The 22,184-nt window shown below is 38.8% G+C and overlaps 1 protein-coding gene and 1 non-coding gene across 2 annotated transcripts in view; both read left to right on the forward strand.

The window, feature by feature from the left end:
• The window catches only part of EPB41L4A (erythrocyte membrane protein band 4.1 like 4A), a 263,329-nt gene that overhangs the window by 51,783 nt on the left and 189,362 nt on the right, over positions 1-22,184 (forward strand). The window lies entirely within an intron of this gene.
• LOC119471007 lies at positions 1,619-1,725 on the forward strand. The gene has a single exon (XR_005199995.1). It is a non-coding gene; the product is annotated as a U6 spliceosomal RNA (small nuclear RNA).

Genomic DNA, 22,184 nt, shown 5'->3' on the forward strand with positions numbered 1-22,184 from the left:
TTTTTTTTTTTATTTTTTGCCCTGGAATCTACTGTCCTGGTTCTCTGCTCAGTCCCCTTTTTGAACCAGCGTATGGGCGACTTCCCGTGGCTCCAATCGCCAGCCAAAAGGGCACCCGGACCGGTGGATTTTGTACGGAGAACTGCTGCTCCAGGGCGCCGACAAAGCAGCCGCGCCGGCCGGCACAGCCGCGCTGGCCCAAACAGCCGCGCTGGCGACCGTGGAGCTCCTCCGCCTGGGAATTTCCTAGTCTGTGGGCAATAATAATAAGGCGCCCACTCACCCTCTGCGCTTACACTGGGAGCTGCAATCCTGAGCTGTTCCTAAACGGCCATCTTGGGTCTCTCCACCCTGGGGTCCTTTTTAGTTTGTTCCCCTGCTAAGTTTAGTTTTCTGTTGCTTAGATTCTCTGCAGTACTGATTTTAAACTTGTGGTTTACTTTCTTCCCAGTATAAGGCTTTTTTTGTTGTTGAATAAATGGGGAGATAAAGGCCAACATTTTTACCTTCTACTTTGTCTTATCAGAAATCCTTGCACTGATCATTTTGAAATCTGATGTTTTTCAAATAAAGTGTTAGGAGAAAACCTTAAGACAAACTCAGGTTGAGGGGCATCTCTCAATCCAGTACTTCTCAAAACCATCAAGGTCATCAAACTCAAGGGAAGTGTAAGAAAATGTCACAGATCCGAGGAGGTTAAGGAAATGTGATGATGAAATATGATATGTTACCCTAGATCGGGTCTTGGAAAATAGGAGAAAACTAGTGAAATCTGAATAAAATTTGGAGCTCACTTAATAGTAATGTACCAGTATTGGTTCTTTAGTTTTAACAAATGTACTGTGGTAATGTGAGACGTTAATAGAGGAGACAGAGTGCCAGGCATATAGGAACTCTATATTATCTCTGCAACTTTTTTCCAAGTCTAAAACTATTCTAAATCAAAAAAATCGATTTTAAAAAATCAGTCTTCATTGTCTAGGGGTGTTGATATTAGATCAGAAATACTTTTTGAAAACATTTACAAACTTTTTTCCTATGCCCAGTATTTGAGGAAGAGATAAAAAATGAAGTAAAATATTCATGAAAGCTAGGTGTGCCTGGAGACCCAGCTACTCAAGAGGCTGAGGTGAGAGGATCACAGCCAAGGAGTTTGAGGCAGTAGTATGCTATGATCATGCCTGTGAGTAGCCACTGCAATCCAGCCTGGGCAATGTGGCAAGACCCTTTCTCTAAAATGAAACAAAAGAATAGAAATTTATGCTATAATCTGTGTATTTCAGGTCTATGAAGATCCCCAGTTGTGTGGAATATTCATAATTCAACAAGCATTTTTTTAGTATACACTTTATGCCAGGAGGTGAGGTAGGCACTGGAAACACAGCAGTCAAACAAGACAGGCAAGATTTTTGGCAACTAAGAAATAGGTATCTTTTACTAATTTTCCTGGATATTTATCTTAATCTTAGATTTATTTTATCTCATCAAATAGTATTGTATGCTCGCATTAGGTAACAAAAGTTCTATGAATATAAAGGTATATGTAATTACTTTTAGAGCTAATATTTATGTTGCATATTTATTTTTCAGTATTTGTTCAATTTAAGAAATGAGGCTAGTGCTCACTTTGGTAGCACATATACTAAAATTGGAACGATACAGAGAAGATTAGCATGGCCCCTGCACAAGGATGACATGCAAATTCATGAGGCGTTCCATATTTTTAAGGATTCCCTGTTTAATAAATTGTGTTGGGAAACCTGGCTAGCCATGTGCAGAAAGCAGAACCTGGACCTCTTCCTGACACCTTACACTAAAATTAACTCCAGATGGTTTAAAGACCTAAACATAAGACCTAACACAATAAAAACCCTAGAAGAAAATCCAGGCAAAACCATTCAGGACATAGGCATAGGCAAGGACTTCATGACCAAAACACCAAAAGCATTGGCAGCAAAAGCCAAAATAGGCAAATGGGCCCTAATCAAACTCCACAGCTTCTGCACAGCTAAAGAAACAGTCATTAGAGTGAATCGGCAACCAACAGAATGGGAAAAAATTTTTGCAATCTACCCATCTGACAAAGGGCTGATATCCAGAATCTACAAAGAACTAAAACAGATTTACAAGAAAAAAACAAGCCCATTCAAAAGTGGGCGAAGGATATGAACACACACTTTACAAAAGAAGACATACATGAGGCCAACAAACATATGAATGAAAACATGCTCATCATCACTGATTATTAGAGAAATGCAAGTCAAAACTACATTGAGATACCATCTCACACCAGTTAGAATGGTGATCATTAAAAAATCTGGAGACAACAGATGCTGGAGAGGATGTGGAGAAATAGGAACACTTTTACACTGTTGGTGAGAGTGTAAATTAGTTCAACCATTGTGGAAGACAGTGTGGTGATTCCTCAAGGACCTAGAAATAGAAATTCCATTTGACCCAGCAATCCCATTACTGGGTATATATCCAAAGGATTATAAATCGTTGTACTGTAAGGACACATGCACACGAATGTTCATTGCAGCACAGTTTACAATAGCAAAGACCTGGAACCAACCCAAATGCCCATCGATGGTAGACTGGACAGGGAAAATGTAGCACATATACACCATGAAATATTATTCAACCATCAAAAATGATGAGTTCATGTCCTTTGTAGGGACATGGATGAAGCTGGAAATCATCATTCTCAGCAAACTGACACAAGAACAGAAAACCAAACACCGCATGTTCTCACTCATAGGTGGGTGTTGAACAATGAGAACACGTGGACACAGGGAGGGGAGCATCACACACTAGGGTCTGTTGGGGGGAAATAAGGGAGGGACAGCAGGGAGTGGGGAGTTGGGGAGAGATAGCATGGGGAGAAATGCCAGATATAGGTGATGGGGAGGAAGGCAGCAAATCACACTTCCATGTGTGTACCTATGCAACAGTCTTGCATGCTCTTCACATGTACCCCAAAACCTAAAATGCAATAAAAAAAAAAGAAATGAGGCTAGATTTAAAGTTTCTTCTTAGAGATTGAAATTATGAACTGGGAAATATTTGTACTATAAGTTTATTTGCAGTATTTAGTACAAAAAAGTACTTAAAGGCTGATGAAAGAGTTTTTAGATGTTTTGTTAGGATTTTGAGAAAATCTTGTAAGGAAATCAGATAAACTTTTGGACATTGATTTGATAGGGAAAAAGTGCTTAACTATAGCATGATTTTCTTTTGAGTGAAACACTCATGAAATGAGAGAGCCCCCACACCTGGCATTGAGTTTCTCAGAATACAAGTCTTACTTCAGTGAAAATTGCTCATGTCGTGGTGTCTATCATGTAGGAATTTGGCAGTAATACCAGTATTACTGGCGAGAAATTACTACTCTCAGCAATTCCAGATCAAGGCAATAAAAGTGAAATTTAAATATTGTAACTGTAACATGAATATCAATAAATGTTTTACATATAACAAATATATGCATGAAAATATTGGCGGTTGGGCATGGTGGCTCATGCCTGTAATCCCAGCACTCCAGCACTTTGGGAGGCTGAGGCGGGTTGGATCACCTGAGGTCAGGAGTTCAAGACCAGACTGGCCAACATGGTGAAACCTCATCTTTACAAAAATACAAAAATTAGCTGGGCATGATGGCGGGTGCCTGTAATCCCAGCTACTTGGGAGGCTGAAGTGGCAGAATAGGTGGAGGTTGCAGTGAGCTGAGTTTGTCCCACTGCACTCCAGCCTGGGGGACAGTGCAAGATTCCATCTTAAAAAAAAAAAAAAAGAAAATATTGGCACAGGATTGTTACTACCTTTTCTAGAGTTCACTGCTTTTTGAGAAGTACACTTATTTATTGTTTTTTGAAAGCTCCATTCTAAAAACTTGCATGAATGTTTTAAGTGTTTATAAGAGTGTCTGAAGTAGGGAAAACACTAGCATACAGTTTTAATACAAACTGCTGAATGTGCATGCAGCTGTGTTATGTAACTGGTTAATCTTAAACTGTAAACTTAGTATTTAAAAATGTAAACTATCAGAATCATCAAATGGTAAGTGATGGTTTGAGACATTATTACTAAGCTGGGAACTGGTGAGGTGGCTGAGAGTGACCCCAAGATTGTGGAGGATCTCACATTGATGGTGCAGACGCTCCTGCAACATGTGTGAGATAAGTTTCAGACCATGTCTGACCAGATCATTCGAAAAATTGATGATACAAATACTTGTATTAATCTTGAGAATAACATCAAAGATCTCCCTTATAACACAGACTGGGGTGGAAGAACTGGAAGGTGAAAACAGAATACCTGCCATCACTCCTGGATGCGGGGCGTGTGTGTGTGTGTGTGTGTGTGTGTGTGTGTGTGTGTGTAGACAAGGTTATCACTATTTGCCCCTGGCTGGTCTTAGTGACCCTTCCACCTGAGCCTCTCAAAGTGTTGGGGATGATTTTTTTGTTTTTTATGTCACCAGTCACGATTGTTTGTATTGAAAATATATAATGTGAAATAACTTGTCTTTTGTAAGTTACATGGGGAACACAAAGGAATAAAGTTCTTCTGTAACAAAGTTACTACTCTTATTACTCAGCTGTAAAACCTCTTTTGATCAGACCAGTAGGTGCTGCGGGGTTTAGTCCCTGAATGTCCCACTCACCCTGGGCTCTCACAAGACCAGCTGAAACTTGTGTACAGGACATTTTCAAGCCTCCCAAGTGGCTAATGGAAATGCTGTGGCCAACTGCATTGTAAGAAGTCAGAACTTAGGTAGGAATTGGCTTGGTTTTCTTGACAAAAAATATCTTCCAGAATAAGGTTTCTGAAATCTCTTTTTTAAAAAAAATAATCAAATAATAATACATGTAAAGCTACCTGCTACTTTTAGAAACTATTGTAAGCCATTAGATTGGGTTGAGATGAGTACTCAGACTTGATATTATTTATATTGCATTTATTTAAAAATGTCTTTTTAGGATATTAATATAGTTAAGAGAACAGTATTGTTAATGATTACTTTAGGGAGCTTTAGTTTGGCACAGAAGACTTTTATCTGTTGTTATGCAAGGTTTAATTTTGTGTGGTGTTGACATGAACTGTTACGAAATTGCTATTAATGATAAAGTGAAGTCAGTGTTTTGGTTGACTTTTAAATTAATGCTCTAAGGCTGGGTGTGGTGGCTCATGCCTATAATCTCAGCACTTTGGGAGGCCGAGGTGGGCAGATCACCTAAGGTCAGGAGTTCAAGACCAGCCTGGGGAACATGATGAAATCCTATCTCTACTAAAAATACAAAATTTAGCTGGGCACAGTGGTGTGTGCCTGTATTCTCAGCTACTCAGGAGGCTGAGGCAGCAGAATTGCTTGAACCTGGGAGGCGAAGGTTGTAGTGAGCTGAGATTGTGCCATTGCACTGCCACCTGGGTGACAGAGTGAGACTCCATCTCAAAAAAAAAAAAAATTAATGCTTTAAGCTGGCACAGTGGCATGAGCCTGTAGTCCCAACTAGTTGGGAGCCTTCAGGTGGGAGGATTGCTTGAGGCCAGGAATTCAAGGTTGCTGTGTGCTGTGGTTGCACCACTGCACTCCAGCCTGGGTGACAGAGTGAGATCCTGTCTCTGAAAACTAAATAAAATTAATGCTGTGATTGTGTTATATACTTAAAATGGGATCCTTCATCTAATGGTAGACTAGCCCATTTGATATTGCCAGTGAGACCAATAATTTAAAATAGTTTACATTAATGGCTTGGTTTATCAAGAAGGGAGGAAAAGGCTAACATAAGACTTTTTAGAATTAGATTCTCTTATTTTCTCTGATAATTACTTTTAAATTTTTATTTATTTATTTTGAGACAGGGTCTCGCTCTGTTGCCTAGGCTGAGGGCATGGCAACTGCCACCTCCAAGGCTTTATTGGTCCTCCTGCTTTAGCCTTCCGAGTAGATGAGACCACAGTTGCACACCACCACATCCAGCTAGTTTATTATTATTTGTAGAGACAGGTTCTTGCTATGTTGCCCAGGCTGGTCTCAAAGTTTTGGATTCGAATGATCCTCTTGCCTTGGCCTCCCAAAGTGCTGGGATTACAGGCATGAGCCATCATGCCTGGCCTGATAATTTCTTTTACAAATTACTGGATTTCTATTGAATTTGTAGTTGAGATTACAGGCATAAGCCACCATGCCTTGCCCGATAATTGCTTTTACAAATTATTGGATTTCTATTGAATCTGTAGCCTGGATAAAATAGTTTTTTTAAACAAACAAACAAAAAAACCATGTACATATCATTAATTGTAGAGTTCTGATGAAAATTTTGTTTTGAAACATGGTATGTTGAGATGGAAAGTGAAAATGCTATATCATAAGAATAAGGTAATATATAACTTACCTTTAAAATAAACTCATCAAGACTTTCAAGGATATTTCTATGTATCCTTGAACCTGAAGCAGGAAGTGAGTTGTTTCATATTCTAAAGTCAATCAACAGTTCTTATCCAACCATATTAAGCTTAGGGGGAGCATTAGGAAGAAAAAGCTTTTGAAATCAAAAGCTTTGGATAATTGGGTGCCTCTGGCTAGGCAGTTTCTCTCAGTTGGAAAGCAAGCACTGAACTGAAAATTTGTTCTTTACCTGGATTCTTTTCTAAGATGTGTACATATACATAGACCTTTCAGGAAGAATTTTATTGAAGTAGAATATAAAGTATACATATCTTAAATACATAGCTGAATGAGTTTTTACATATAGATATAGTTGTGTAAATATCCAGATCAAGAGGTAGGATATTTTCAGTTCTCCAGGATGTTCCCTTGGGTCCCTTTTCAAACAGTACCCACTGAGAGGTAAATTGCTATTCTGAGTTGTAGCCCTGTAGGCTAATTTTGCCTATTTTGACATTGTGTAAAGGAATATTACAATATATATTCTTTTGTGTCTGTTTTCTTTCACCTAGCATTGCTGTTTGTGATTCTTCCATATTTTTGTCTGTAGCAGAAGTTCTTTTTTTTTTTTTTAACTTTTGTGTGGTAATTTATTGTGTGATTATACTATAATTTATCCATTCTGCTGTCGATGGACAGTATTTAGCTATCACAAATAAAGCTACCCTGAAAATTCTTGTATATATCTTTTGCTGGACATGTGCACTCATTTCTTTTGTGCGTATACCTAGAAGTGGAATTGCTGTATCATAGGGTATTTGTGTGTTTAGCTTTAGAAGGTGCTGACAGCCATTTTTTAAAGTGGATGTACCAGATTTCACTCTAGCTAACAATCTGTAAGAATTCTAGTTGCTTTGCATCCTTGCCATTACTCAGTATTATCTGTCTGTTAAACTTTTGATGTTCTGATGGGTGATATTTTTTCCATATGATTGAAAGGGAATTATAGATTTCCTAATGATCAACCATGGGTTTGTATCAGATCTTAGATTAAGAAATTCTTTTCTGGGTGACAGTTGCAGTCTTTATGAAATTATCTTTCCCAGTTTTTCCAGAGTTCTATAGGACTAATTACTCTGTAATATAGAAACTAAATTATAAAGTTAATCACCATGACCAATCCCTGAAAAGCGTGGAGTATGGGAGAAAAAAATAAATTCATGTGTGTATATGTAATATATATGTGTAAGTTCACAGTTGGATACATACAGTGAGGACAAATCATTACCTCTCCCTTGATGGAAAGGATCCAGTATAAATAATCTGCTGCCAAGTGGCTGTCTGATCTTCCGGAGGAGTGTTGCCTTCTTGGACTGAGGGTTGGCTTCTGCTATTGGCAGGTTAGGCACTCATTGTTGGTAAAGGCCTGGTTAGCTTTCATGAGGAGAAATCATTTGCTGAGTCCATATATAGCCTCCACTCTTGCCATTGTGACTAATGAAAAAGGGTAACTTTTCCACAGCCTTGTAATTTTTTCCACCTGGTTATTGACAGGCCCATCTGTAGTGGCTACCTTTGGTATACATTTACAAGGGGCAAAAATAATTTTTACACACTGCTCATTCTCAGAGGTCCATCCACACAGCCCTCCCCTAGATGTTCCTGTGTGATGATGAGCCCTCTCTATTCCTATGTTCTTTTCTTCCAAGTCCTTAACCACCACCCACATTGAATGTTACCCTTTACCTATGATGCAGTGTAGAGCCATAATTCTGGCCATTTCTCAGTGTAGGTAAAGGGGACAAACAAATGCACTAGTCACAACTCTGTTGGGATGATTAACATTTCAAGGATGCTCATTATTTTAGATGTCATGCTATAGAAGTCCATTTTCCTTGGTGCCAGTCATTATACAAACCTTTTCTAAACCAGGTCCAAGTTTCCTTTCTAGGCAGCTAGTCTTAAGGAAATCTTTGTGAAGCCATAGTTGTGGTTTTATAATAGGAGTAGGTCTTAGAGATGCCTGAGATGTAACTACTCATGCAATTTCTTGTGCCTCGTACATTTGCTTAAGCCCAGTCTCTTTGTACCATTGCCTTTTGATAGAATGCTTCTGTAAAGGCCCAACGTTCTAGCTTGGTGGGTCAGGCAACATTCAGATTATTATGGGCAGCTCCAGAACCTGGTTGCAAGCTAGGAGCCATTTCTCAAAATGACAGTTGTTATTTCCAGAAAAGGGGTATGGTTTTTATTTTAGAACCTCAGAGGTTTGTGCTGTGATTCTCTGGATCCTACTGGATTCAGCTGATTGGATCTGTTGCATTATAAGACCAAGTGAGGTAGTAGTTTGTGCTGCAGTCTATCTTTGTTGTAGAACCATCTCTTGCTCTGGGTCCCACTCAACACTGACCGTTTTATAGGTTACCTAGTAAAGGAGTCAGAGCAGGATATTTAAGACTGGTGTATATTGTCTTTAAAATGTAAAGCAGCCTGTAAAATATTGTGTCTATTTTATTTTAGTAGTAAGCAGTTCAAGATGCAGCAACTTGTATGTCACTTTGGAGGTGATATTTCAACATGTTCCAGACCACTGGATACCCAGAAATATTGAGGTTGCAGCCCTTGATTTTTCTTTTTCACTATCAGTTTTGCATGTGTCTTACTGAGATATCTATCAGATTTGCTGCTTCCTTTTCATCAGGTGCGGTCAGTACAGTGTAATCAATGCAGTAGACCAACGTGATGTTAAGATGATTAAGATCTGTGGAGACTAGATTATGGCAGAGGGGAGAGTTGTCACAGCTCTGGGCAAGAATGCAAAAAGATATTTTTGAGCATTTGAAATAAAAGCAAATGGTTTCTTGTGTTTCTTGCATATTAGTAGAGCACTTTCCAGCATAGTGTCTTCATACCTGGTGCTCAAAACTAGATTTGCTCTAGAAAAGGTACTTCATTTGGTAAATCAGCCACATCAGGGTCACTGTCCGAATGGATTTGTGATAATCCAGTCACTTTCCAATCTGTCTGCTTTCTGCACAGACTAAAGAGGTAAGTTAAACAGTGATGTAATAGGAGTTACCACCCTTAAGTGCCAAGTTTTTGATGATAGTATTAACTTCCGCGATTCTCCTGTGGATGCACTATTTCTTTTGGGTTACCATTGTGGTAGCGGGGGAAGTTCAGTCTTCCAGTTGGTCATTCCTGTCTGTTGTAATAGCCTGTATTCCATGGTCAGGGAGCCATTGTGGAACTTGTACCAGTGGATTATGTTTACTCCAGTGATGTATTCAAAAACTGCAGAATAAACACAGGATAGGTTCATGGACTAACTGGATCCATGACATGCAAGAGGCCAAAGCTTCATGAATCACTTGGCCATAGTAACTTTATTTTGACTAACAGAGGCATTTTAGATCCTTAGGATCAGGTGGACCTTTTCAAAAGTAGAAAAGTAAGGATTCTCCAAGAGAATAAAAGCAAATAGAATGCGTATTTGTTATGGCTTTGTTTCCAGCTCTCAGATCTCTCAGAATACCTCTAAGAAGAGCATCCCTGGGGGATCACTGAGGGAGAAGAGGTGAAGGAGTGGAATTTTTCATGGGTGGTGTTCCTTGGCAAAACATAGTTCCTGCAGTTTGTGGTTGTATCAGAAGAGTGTTGTTTTATACATTCTTAGTGGTCTCAAACCTCGCTTCTAATGAGGAACCGGAAATGAACTCATCATATTGGAAATTGTGTTCCAACTGTGAAACTCAACTTGTGCTGATAGATAAACACATTTAGCACTCCAGAAGCCTGTGAAACCTCATTTTGAAGTGTGAAACATGCTTGTAGAAAGGAGATTGTAGGTGTTTTTTTTCTCTCATGAGAAGTATCTTTAGTCTGTAAAGAAATTTCATACTTAATTTAAAAAAATATTTTGGTAAAAATATGAACATAGTGGATTCATCTGAAACTCGTGATCTGCATGCACTGCATTGCTTAATTTTAACCGTTTTATTTGCCTAGAGACTATCTTTGAAATAGCTTTCAGTTTCTAGTAGCTTACAAGTTCCAAGTAAGTGAGAATACTTTGTCACGTATTTTATTTTGCAAGTTAATGAAATAGATTATATTTGGTAGTGACAAATGAAATTTGAATATAAATCTGTGTTCATGTCTTTATGTTAAATTTTAGAGAAACAGAACAAAACCGCAGCCTAACACATTTGTTGGTCAGATTTTCATCCCTCCTACTTTTTTCTGGTCCTATTTCAATTTTTTCCCTCCTTTCTCCTTTTGCTTGTTTTGGTAACTTTAAAAAAATCAAATAAATACATATTTCCAGAGTCACATGTAATTTTTCTTATTTGAAGGTAGTATACTGTCATTATTAATGATATTAGTGCTCTCTGAGACTTACAAAAGATGTAGTTAAAATGCAAATTAAATAGGTTTTCTAGTGGAGTCTTGGCATTTGGTTTGCAAAGACTTCAACATCAATTAAGCCAGGTTTGAACTAGATCAATTGTGAATGATAAAGTATACACTGTTAATCTGTGGAGAAATGACTGTTGCTTATGGAATCCAGATTAGAAAATGCTACTTTCATTAATGAGAGATCTTTTCTGGATGATTTTTATAAATGGGGACCTAGATGGCCTAGGAAAACACAGAAGAACATGACTGATTACATTTGGAAGCGGGGTGAGGTGGGGATTGTATAAAGCGGAATTAAATGATTCCTACACATCCTTCCTTATCTAACTAAATTTTGACTTTCTCCTGACCACAGAGCTTCCCTCATTTTTCTCTGTCTCTCTGCAGTGTTGCCAGACAGTTGAGTCTGTATTTTCTTGGCTTATCACTATCTTTTCCAGGTTGTTTATTTTTCTCTTATTTATTGCATTATTTACTTTGTCAATACATTCAGCTTTGTTAATTCTTTACTTCTAAGTCTCACCTCAACATAGATTTAGGCCTTTGGCAAGCCACACTCATTGTTTTCCCTTGTAGCTGTCATAAGCCTTAGCAACTCTGCAACATCCATGTAGAATAATGATGAGGAACGTATAGTGAGCTCTTATTTGCTAGGCACTATTACAAAGCACTTTTGTATACACATTAATGCTCAGAATAGCCCCTATGGGGTCAGTACTCTTACTGTTTTTGTTTTGCAGATGAGGTTATTTGGTCAAAGTTAGACAATTCAAAATCAAATCTAGATTTTAAACTCATATAATTTAGCTTCAGAGTCCATGTTCTTTATTATACATATGGTTTTCAAAGTTGGCTGTATCTGGAAACTTTTTAAAATGCTGATGCCCACAGCCTGCTCCTATGCATATCACTGGGGTCTCCTGAAGACAGGCGTGCATTACCTGATGCCACCTCTCCCAGTGCCCAAACAGAACCATGCAGGGGTCTGGAGATGGCCTTGTTCCATCTGTTGTCCCAGGAATGTGAGTACACCATTAGGATGCCTCACAAAAGATCCAGCCTGTCTGCTGTCAGCCCCTAAGTGTACTCTTTGGGGGCCCTAAGATCCCCCACCCTACCCACCACAGCCTGTACCTGTGCACACTATCAGGGCTTGAAGACAGGCCTGCCCCACCTGAAGCAGACCTCTCTACTGCCTAAGTATGCCTCTTGGAAACCTAGGGATAACCCTGCCATGTCTACTACTGCTGGCATTTGCACACACCTTCCAAGGGTCTGAAAATGGGCCCACTAAGCCCACTGCCCCCACTCCCACCCCCCCATCACTGTCACCTATCTGTGCTGCCTGGGGATTGTCCTGCTCAGCTCATCACCACCACCGCTAACCTCAGCACATGCTGCCTGGAAGCCAAGTGTTGTTCTACCATTACTACTTCCATTGTCCGTGTCATGCATGCTGCCCAGTGCCCTAAGGACCTGCTCAGCCTGCTACTAAGCAAGCTGCCCGGAGGCCCAAGAATCAGCCTGCTTGGACCTACTAACACGCGTGCCTGCATATGCCACCCAGGTGTCCAAAAACAGGGATGAAACAGGGATGCTTGGTTCACTGCTGCCACCACTGGGGCCTCAGGACTGGTCCACCTGGTATCCTTGTCCCCAGTAAGGCCTTACCATAGTCTTCACTAATAACAGCCTAAGCCACTGAGGAACTAGACATTATTGATGCTGATTACTGCTGGAGTAAACATATGGGCACTACACTGTTGTATGTATCCAGAATCAAAGCCAAAGTGTACCTTACCTAACCAACACCATAGATACATCTACAGGAAAAAGCCTTCCCTATGAAAGCCAATCCAAAGAATTAGAAGAAAAAACTGTTACTGCAGATGTGCAGATATCAACATAAGAATACAATTAACATAAAAAGCAAGGAAACAGGACTTCTCCAAAGGAACCCAAGAATTCTCCACAACAGATTTCCATGAAAAATCTATGAAATGTTTTGAAAAGTATTCAGTGTAGTGATTTTGAAGAAGGTTGGTGAGATACAACACATAACAACAATACAAAGGATTTAGCTACTACAACTATAGCTACTACTGCTACAGAAAACCACCAAACTGTAATAATAAACAATAAGAAAGGAATAAAAAAATATACAAAACAGAAAACAACAAAACAACAGGAACAAATGATCACATATTAATAATCTTGAATATAAACAGAATACTCCACTTAAGATATAGGCTGATTCTTTTGTGGCTTCACATATGGTCTATCCTGAACAAAGAAGTCTCAACAAATTTTTCAAAAATGCAGTTATATCAAGTATCTTCTTAGACCACAGTGGAATAAAGCCGGAAATCAATAACATGAGGAGCTTTGGAAATGCTACAAATACATGGAAATTGAAGAACATGCTCTTGAGTGACCATCGGGTCAATGGGGAAATTAAGAAAGAAATTAAAAAATTTCTTCAAACATGACATACCAAAACCTATGGGTATATAAAATGCAGTGCTAAGAGGGACGCTTATAGCAATAAACTCCTGCATCAAAAAAGTAGAAATATTTCCTATAACCTAATGATGTACTTCAAGGAACTAGAAAAACCAGAACAAACCAAACCCAAAATGAGTCGAAGGAAGAAATAAAGATCAGAGTGGAAGTAAATGAAATTGAGACTAGAAAATACAAGGACCAATGAAATGAGAAGCTGTTTTTTTTTTTTTAAAGATAGCTTTCAGCTTTTCCCCATTCACTATGATGTTAGCTGTGGGTCTGTCATATATGGCCTTTAATATGTCGAGGTGTGTTTCTTCTATGCCTAGTTTGTTGAGAGTTTTTATCGTAAAAGGATGTTAAATTTTATCAAATGTTTTTTCTGCATCTACCAAGATGATTATATGGAACTTTTCTTTCATTCTCTTGATATAATGTATCACATTTATTGATTTGCACTTATTGAATCATCCTTGCATGCCTAGGATAAATCTCCCTAGTTGATCAAAGCATGTTATTTTTTTGATGCGTTGCTGGTTTTGGATTTTTGCACCTATGTTTATCATGGATATAGGCCTGTAGTTTTATCTCTCTCTCTTTTTTTTCCTTCTTTTTTCGCTGGGTCCTTGTCCGGTCTTGGCATCAGGGTAATGGTGGCCTCATAAACTGAGTTAGAAAGAATTCCCTCATCTTCAAATTTTTGGAATAGTTTTAGAATTGGTGTTAGTCCTTCTTCATAAGTTTATTAGAATTTGGCAGTAAAACTATCCAGGCCTGGGTTTTTCTTTGTTGGAAGACTTTTATTACTGATCTAATCTCATTACTTGTTATTAGTCTGTTCAAGTTCTTATTTCTTCCTTCTTCAGTCTTAGCAGGTTGTATGCATCCAGGAATTTTTCCAGTTCCTGTAGATTTTCCTCTTTGTTAGAATATTGTTGTTCATAATGGTCTCTGATGATCTTTGTATTTCTGTGGTATCAGTTGTAATGTCTCCTTTTCTGTATCTGATTTTATTTGCATATTTTTTCTTGGTTGGCTTAGCTAGCAGTTGATTGGTTTTGTTTATCTTTTTGGAAAAAAAGCTTCTCATATCATTGTTCTTTGTGTTTTCTAGTCTCAATTTCATTTATTTCTGCTCTGATCTTTATTGTATCTTTCCTTTGACTCATTTTGGATTTGGTTTGTTCTTGGGTTTAGTTAGTTCCATGGAGATTTTTCTCTTCCTCCTTGGAGATTTCTCAAGTAACTAAAAATAGAGCTACCAAATGATCCAGCAGTCCCACTACTGGATATGTATCCAAAAGAAAGGCAATCAGTATACCAAAAGGATATATTTATCTTCCTGTTTACTGCAGCATTGAATTATTCACAATAGCAAAGATAGTCATCCTAAGTGTCCACTAATAGATGAATGAATAGTGAACATGTGGTATGTGTACACACAGAATACTATTCAGCTATAAAAAAGAATGAAATTCTGTCATTTGCAGCATCATGGATGGAGCTGGAGGTCATTGAGTGAAGTAAGTCAGGCACAGAAAGACAGATACTGCATGTTCTGACTTACGTGGAAGCTGAAATAGTTGATCTCATGAAAGCCGAGAGTAGAATGTTAGATACTGGAGGCTCAGTATGGTGTATTTGGAGCTTGAGAGGAATGAAGAGAGATAGGTTAATGGGTACAAACATACAGTTGGATGGAAGGAGTAACTTCTAATGTTTGATAGCATAGTAGGGTGACTTTAATTAAAAATTGTGCTGTATATTTCAAAATAGGGAGAAGAGAAAAGTTGTAATTTTCAGAACACAAATGATAAATCCTTGAGGTGATGAATATCCTAAATACCTTGACTTGATCATTACACATTTTGTGCATGTTTCAAAATAGCACAGGTACCCCATACATATGTATAGTTATTATGTATCAAAAAAAGATGCTTGTGCCTAGGACTTGCTCAACTAATTAAGTCAGGATTTCTGGGGAGTGAGACCTTATCTGTATTTTTTAAGCCTCCTGAGGTAATTCCATTGTGCAGTTAAAGTTGAGAACCATTGTTCTACATCCGTACTATTTAGCATGGTAGCTTCTAGCCACGTGTGCTTATTTAAACAAATGAATTAAAGTTAAACCAAATATATCAAGATTTAGTTCCTCAGTCATACTTGACACATTTCAAGTACTCCATAGACATGTGTGGCTAGTGGCTGCTGTATTGGATTGCATGTTACAAAATCCTTCCATCACAGCAGCAGTTGGGCAACACTGCTCTACACCATGCTGTATCCCAGCCTTCACACTGTTGTCTTCTTTGACCCATGATCTTCACCACTGTTTTTTATAGCAGTTCGTTCACATGGCCTAACCTTGGGTCTAGTCATCACCTGGAACTTGTTTTGCTTTGCAAGATTTTTTAACTCATCATTCCCTCTTTGACCAGAACTTTCTGTCCTGTCGATAAATGTCAACCTCTCTGCCTGTTTTCCCACTATCCGCTTCTTCCAGGTTTCGTTTATTTCTTCCATTCAATTTTGGACCCCATGTTGTTCTGGACGTTTCCTCCAGTGTCTTCCTTTTTCTCTCTTTTCTTGCCACACCCATGGTGGGCGGCTGTCATGCTGGATGTGAAGCCATTTACATTCTCTGCTTCTTTGATCTCATTATTGCTAAAGAAAATCATCTAACAGATGTTAGCATAATTTTTCAGTCTCATTTGGAAAGTCAAATAGCACTCTCACTCATTCTTACGCAGCTCTCTGTTTGTCTGTATAGCAGCTGTTAGAGGCCTTTGAGCTCCCTGATATCCTGGTCTCCCCACCCCTCCTCCATCTCAGCAAATGATCTACAGGCAATGCTGCACAAACTCTCTGCACCTCACTCCCTCCACCTCTATTCCTGCCTTTGTCTCAGTGCAGAGGCCCTGCTGCTTTCCAAGGTTCACCTCTCCAGTTGGCTATCTGAGCCCCATCTTCCTGTACCGGGAGACCTTGCTCAAGTCTCCTATGTTTAAAAAAAGGTATGTTTTCTTGACCTGTGCATCCCCATAAAATGATGTCCTTATTCCCCCTTTTCCTGTTTTGACAGACTTTCACATTTTTAAACTTTGTTCAGTCTGACACTTATACCTGCCCATCTACTGAAACTGGCTCCTCTGTGTCATCACTGACCATCCAATGCCAGATTTGTCCTCTACAGTGCCATTTGAAGTTGTGGCTACTCCTACTTTCCTGGGAGTCTCCTTTCTCTTGGGTCTATGACAGTCTGTGCTTCACATTCTCCTTTTTTACTTCCAGTTACTTCCCAGAATTCTCTATACATTGTCTCCCCAGAGCCCTTGATGATTTGAACCCTGTCTTAGTCATGTCTTCTTCATTTGAAACTCCTCAGCATCAAGCGTAGTATTTGGTGTGAACAAATTGTGCATAGTAACATTATTGAATGGGATGAGGCTCTAGTGAGATTTTGTACAAGGAATAAATAAATAGCTTGTTTGGGAATGCCTTGAAATACAGTTTTGATTTGCACATATGTGGGTCTGAGTGGACAGATGGAATCCCTAATAGATATTTGGGAATTCACTGTTGAGGTTCATTTTCTCTCTCCATAAAACACCTGAATACTTCATTAGTGTCCTGTCACATTCCTCACTCTGAAGTGCCTTACTTTGCAGATTTGCCCTGAGCTCACCTCTCCCTGACATGCTCCCCTGTGTGAGTTTCCCCTTTCCCCTGCAGAGTGATTCAGGGACTTCCCAGATGCTTTTGGCTTGTATGCAGCTAGAAACATTCAGAATTACTGTGTTTTAAATTTGAACTTTCTAACAAATTGGCTTTCCATAAAATAGGTTTTGGCTACATTATTATTTATCATATCTAAAAATGATTAATTTATTTTGAAATTGAAGACTGTCTTCTTGGAAATACAAAGAAATAAAAAGCCATGGCTTTTGGGGAGTTTATAGGCTACTAGGAAAAACCATGTATACTGCATTATGGACGAAGATGGAGGTTTCACAGAGTTTCATGAAGAAGACTTGAGGACTTTGTAAGATGGGTAAGAATTTCAATTGGCAGAGACTAAAAAGTGAGGATGGGCAATTCAGGTTAAGGGAGTGACATGGAGAAAAGTGTAAACAGTGGGGCACATGTTATCTTATCTTGAGCATTTGCGTTTGACTGGTATGGAGGCAGGTTGGAGATAAACATGGACTGAGGAATTGAGCCACATAAGAGAAGCTCAAATGCTAACCTAAACAGTGCAGATACGGTAAGTAGGAGTGAGCCTTTGAAGTTTTCCCCTCAGAGGAGGGATGTGAGGATTGGGTCCTAGGAAGATGGATCTGACAGTGAGCAGTAGGTTGGGTGTGTTGGAAGGGTACAGACAGGGCACCTGTGGCTGGGGAGCTGGGCCAGAGAGTGGTAATGCTGAAGCTTTCTCTTCAGAGTGCTGGGAGACACTGGAGTGCCCCTTTACTCTGGCTGCTTTGCTGCTAAGACTTAAGCTTTTCTCTAATTTTCTGCCAGTTCACATTTTCTCTCACTGCTCTATTCCACAAATGTTCAACTTTGTTCTAAATGGAAACCCAAAAGTCAGGCAGTGAAAGGGAGGAAGAAGGGAATTCTGTTACCAGATGAAGAATTAAAAGCTGTATGAACATCTAAAAGCATGTTTTTATACAAACACAGCAACTGTGTGTTCTTAGGTGAGTCTGTGTAATGGCTCTGAGATGCTTGGAAAGTCATGCCTGGTGGATATGGAATTGGTGGGGGAGTGAAAAAACCTGTAATTAAAACGCGAGCACTAGCCTAAGTTCTGCATTTTAATGAATTACCAACCCTGGGGAATTGCGAGAATGTTCCTCAGCTCTTTAACATTCATCCTAATTCTTCTACATTTTCCTTATCCTTTTGACTACCATTGCTTTTCACCATCAGTGCAAATGTCAACACAGTGAAACCAGTCACATAACTTCTTAGTATTATTACAAGCACAGTTTTGACCTCATGGATTCTTTAATGGATCACATTCTGAAAATGCTTGTGTGTGCATGTGCATGCGTGTGTGTGTGTATGTGTGTATGCATCTATACATCCATTGGTTATTCTAACCCATTTGTGTGTTCAGCTGATACTGCTTATAGCTTTCAGGTGCTTTGACATTTACTGTTTCCTCACAGAATTTTGTGTCATCTTAGTGCACTGGGCACTGTTGTGGGTCAGGACACATTTGGTTTACTGACTTTTAGGGTCAGCTATACAGCTGGCTATTTGGACTCTGTCAAAATGCCAAATACTGGACGTCTACTCCCAGATCCTTCTCCTGGATGTTCAGAAACTATAACGAGCACTGGCTATTTAAGAACCCATGTAGACACGCAGCACCTCTTCTTTGAAAGCCATGGCCCAAGAAGTTTGAGGGGATTTCTGTGGCTAAAACTTGTATTGACTGCTAAAATAAGGAAATAATGAAATGCAAATTCTGTTTTACTAAAGCCTAATTTTGGTTATTTTTGGTTATGACTGTAAAATAACATTGCAAAGGGTTGATAGTCTTGTACACTTCTGCAGTGTGGTCTATGGTTGGCGTGTTTCTTTTTATGAACTACTGGGGCTGACGTTTTTGATAATAACCAGAATGATCTATTCTCACAGTATGGCTTCTTTGGTTTTTCTTAACCTCTAGGCATTTTGTTAGTTCTTTGACTTTTGGTTTCTTTTGTTAGATAAGAGTATACAGGCCAGGCGTGGTGGCTCACACCTGTAATCCCAGCACTTTGGGAGGCTGAGGCGGATGGATCATGAGGTCAGGGGTTTGAGACCAGCCTAACATGGCAAACCCCATCCCTACTAAAAATACAAAAATTAACCAGGCATGGTGAGACGTGCTTGTAATCCCAGCTACTCAGGAGGCTGAGGCAGGAGAATTGCTTCAACCAAGGAGGCAGAGGTTACAGTGAGCTGAGATTACACCACTGCACTCCAGGCTGGGTGATAGAGCGAGACTCCATCTCAAAAAAAGAAAAAAAAAAAAAAAAAAAAAAAGAGTATACAATATACCTAACTTTAAAGAATTTTTTCTACCAGATGTGTTTCATGAAATTACAACATATGGTTCTATCTGTGTGAATAAATGATGTGGCATCCCAAAACACTGGAGATGTTGGAAACAGCGAAAATAATTGAGTGTGTGGCTAACACTTGTTCTTAGTCTTTCTAGTAATCTAAGACTATTAGATTAATGCATTGATCTGCCTTGTCCTTATCAGTGAAATCAATTTACTATAGCCCATTTCAACTCACTATTTTAAAAATTAAAAAAAAAAAAAAACCTGCCTAAATTGTAAAATACATAGGTGTTTCTACTGGAAAATTTGGAAATATAGTAGTATAACAAGAAAATAAAAATCATCCCAGGTTGCCTGGGGTTTATGTATGTATGTCTGCATCGTGTAGCATTGTGTACATCCTACAGCACTGCATGCGCATGCACACGCACGCCTCGTGTAAAAGGGCATTAGGGAACATTCTGTGGTGATGGTGAATTGAAACTCACCAAACGGTATTCTTAAGATTTGTACATTTCACTGTATAAATATTGTATTGCAATATAATAACAAAAAATTATTCTACAATCTCATTACTCAGGGACAACCGTGGCTAACGTTTTGTATATTTCCTTCTAGTCTAATATGTCTTTTTTTTTTTTTAAGGAGATCTTCCTGTGTACAGAATACTGCAGCCTACTTTAAAAAATTAACATATCTTCAGCACATCTATATATATATATATTTATATATATTTGTTTAACATATTTACCACAGTTTTATGTAGTCAGTTGCCTATTGTTTGATATTTAGGTTGTCAAAATTCTTTGCTTTTGTAAATAAGACTTACAAATGTAATTGCATGAAACCTTTTTCTCATTTGTGGATTTTGTATGTATATGTTAATTTAATTTGATTCAACTCAGTTTTAATTCAAGAACCTATGCTTGGGGGCCTACTCTGGACATGCTGTGGGCCATTTCACCCATGCCCCTAAAGGAGTCTGTGGTCAGGCTGGGCCATGTAAGGTGAAATTGAAATGAAAAAAGTAATACAAAGTTGTTATAATATATGAGTGCCTTGTGTCTCAGGGATTGTAAATGTTGGCAAAATAAGATTATATTGGTATAAATGAGGAAATAATATAGTTACCATTTATTGAGACTTCTTATATGGCGGGCACTATGTGAAGGTATTTATAGTTGTTTGTCACAATGGCTTTGTGAAATAGATATTCTTAAAAAGGAAAAGTCAAGCGCTACAGACAGTCTACTTCTGGGCTGTAGAGTCTACTTCTACTAGACAAAGAACCAGTAGGTGCTGTTATATTCAGAGTTTCATTGCAAGGACTTGGTTTCTGTGATTGAGTTGGCCAGTGAGTCTGATATCCATAGGGCAGCACTTCAGGAGGGCAGCCTGGGACTCCTAGACAGGAGCTCAGCTGCGGACACAGGCAGAATTTCTTCCAGAAGCCTCAATTCTGGCTCTCAGGCCTTGTAATAGATTGAATGAGACCCACCCCGATTATATAGGATAATCTTGTAAACAGCTTATAGACTTCAATTACATTTACGTATTATCTTCACAGAAACACTTAGAGTTTGATTGAATAACCAAGGAGTATACCTAGCCAAGTTTACTTAAAACTGACTATCAGAGTTGGTCGATGAACCCCCATGCACAACAAACAGTATAAACCATTCTTGCCTCATCCATACCTCCATCTGCTTCTCTCATTCCTATTTTATTTTGAAGCAAATCCTGGTCATTGTATCTTTTTATTAATAAAATATTCTAATAAATATGTACCTCTAGCCCAGGGATATCCTACAAAATTTTCTGTAATGGCAGGAATCGAGCCACATGTAGCTGTTGAGTACTTGGAATATGACTAGTCAGTCTGTGAACCTAAAGTTTTATTCTTATTTAATTAATTTAAAGTTAAAATAACCACAGGTGGGTAGTGGCTATGATATTGGACTTAGATTGGACTTCTATTTTTTTAAAAGGAAACATAACCATAAAAATATTATCTAGTGGGAATTTTAATAATTTTTATACTATGAAATATCAAGTCAATCTTTTTTAAGGAGATTGGTTCTCACTGTGTCTATTCACAGGCACAATCATAGCATGCTGCAGCCTTGAACTCATGGGCTCAAGCGATCTTCTTGTTTCAGCCTCCCAAGTATATGGGACTACAGATGCTTGTAACCATACCTGGCTTATCCATTCAATTTTAACATTCTCAGTTGTTTTTTAAGTGTGATAAATGGTTGTGTTTTTTTAATAGTTTGAATCAGAATATAAATAAGGGCTGTGCATTGCAATTGGTTGTCTGTTTTCAGAAACAATGGTTCTCTCTCTTTTTCTCTCTCGCTATTTATTTGTTGAAAAAAATTGGATTATTTATTCTTGCTAGTTACTCCTACTCATTTTATAGATCGTTTTGTGAAGGTTTGGCTTGGTAAACTGAGTTCAAAGCCAGATCTGGCTCCAGAACCTAAGCTCTGTTATGAAATGATGGTGGTGGCGGTGGTGAAGATGGTGGTGGTGAACATGGTGGTGGTGGTGGTGGTGAAGGTGGTAGTGGTGAACATGATGATGGTGGTGGTGGTGGTAGTGGTGGCGGTGATGGAAATAGCAACAACAGCATAGCTAACCTTGAGTACTTGCTGTGTGCTGGGAACTCATTAAGTACTTTACATATGTCACGTCAGTTCTCACATTGGCCCTGTGATGTAGATGTTGTTACTATTCCCATCTTACAGATGGGACAATTGACCCCCCCAATATAACACAGCTAGCAAGTACCAAAGTTGAGATTC

Source organism: Cebus imitator, unplaced genomic scaffold (genome assembly GCF_001604975.1).
Source record: "Cebus imitator isolate Cc_AM_T3 unplaced genomic scaffold, Cebus_imitator-1.0 Scaffold46, whole genome shotgun sequence".
NCBI lineage: Eukaryota > Metazoa > Chordata > Mammalia > Primates > Cebidae > Cebus > Cebus imitator.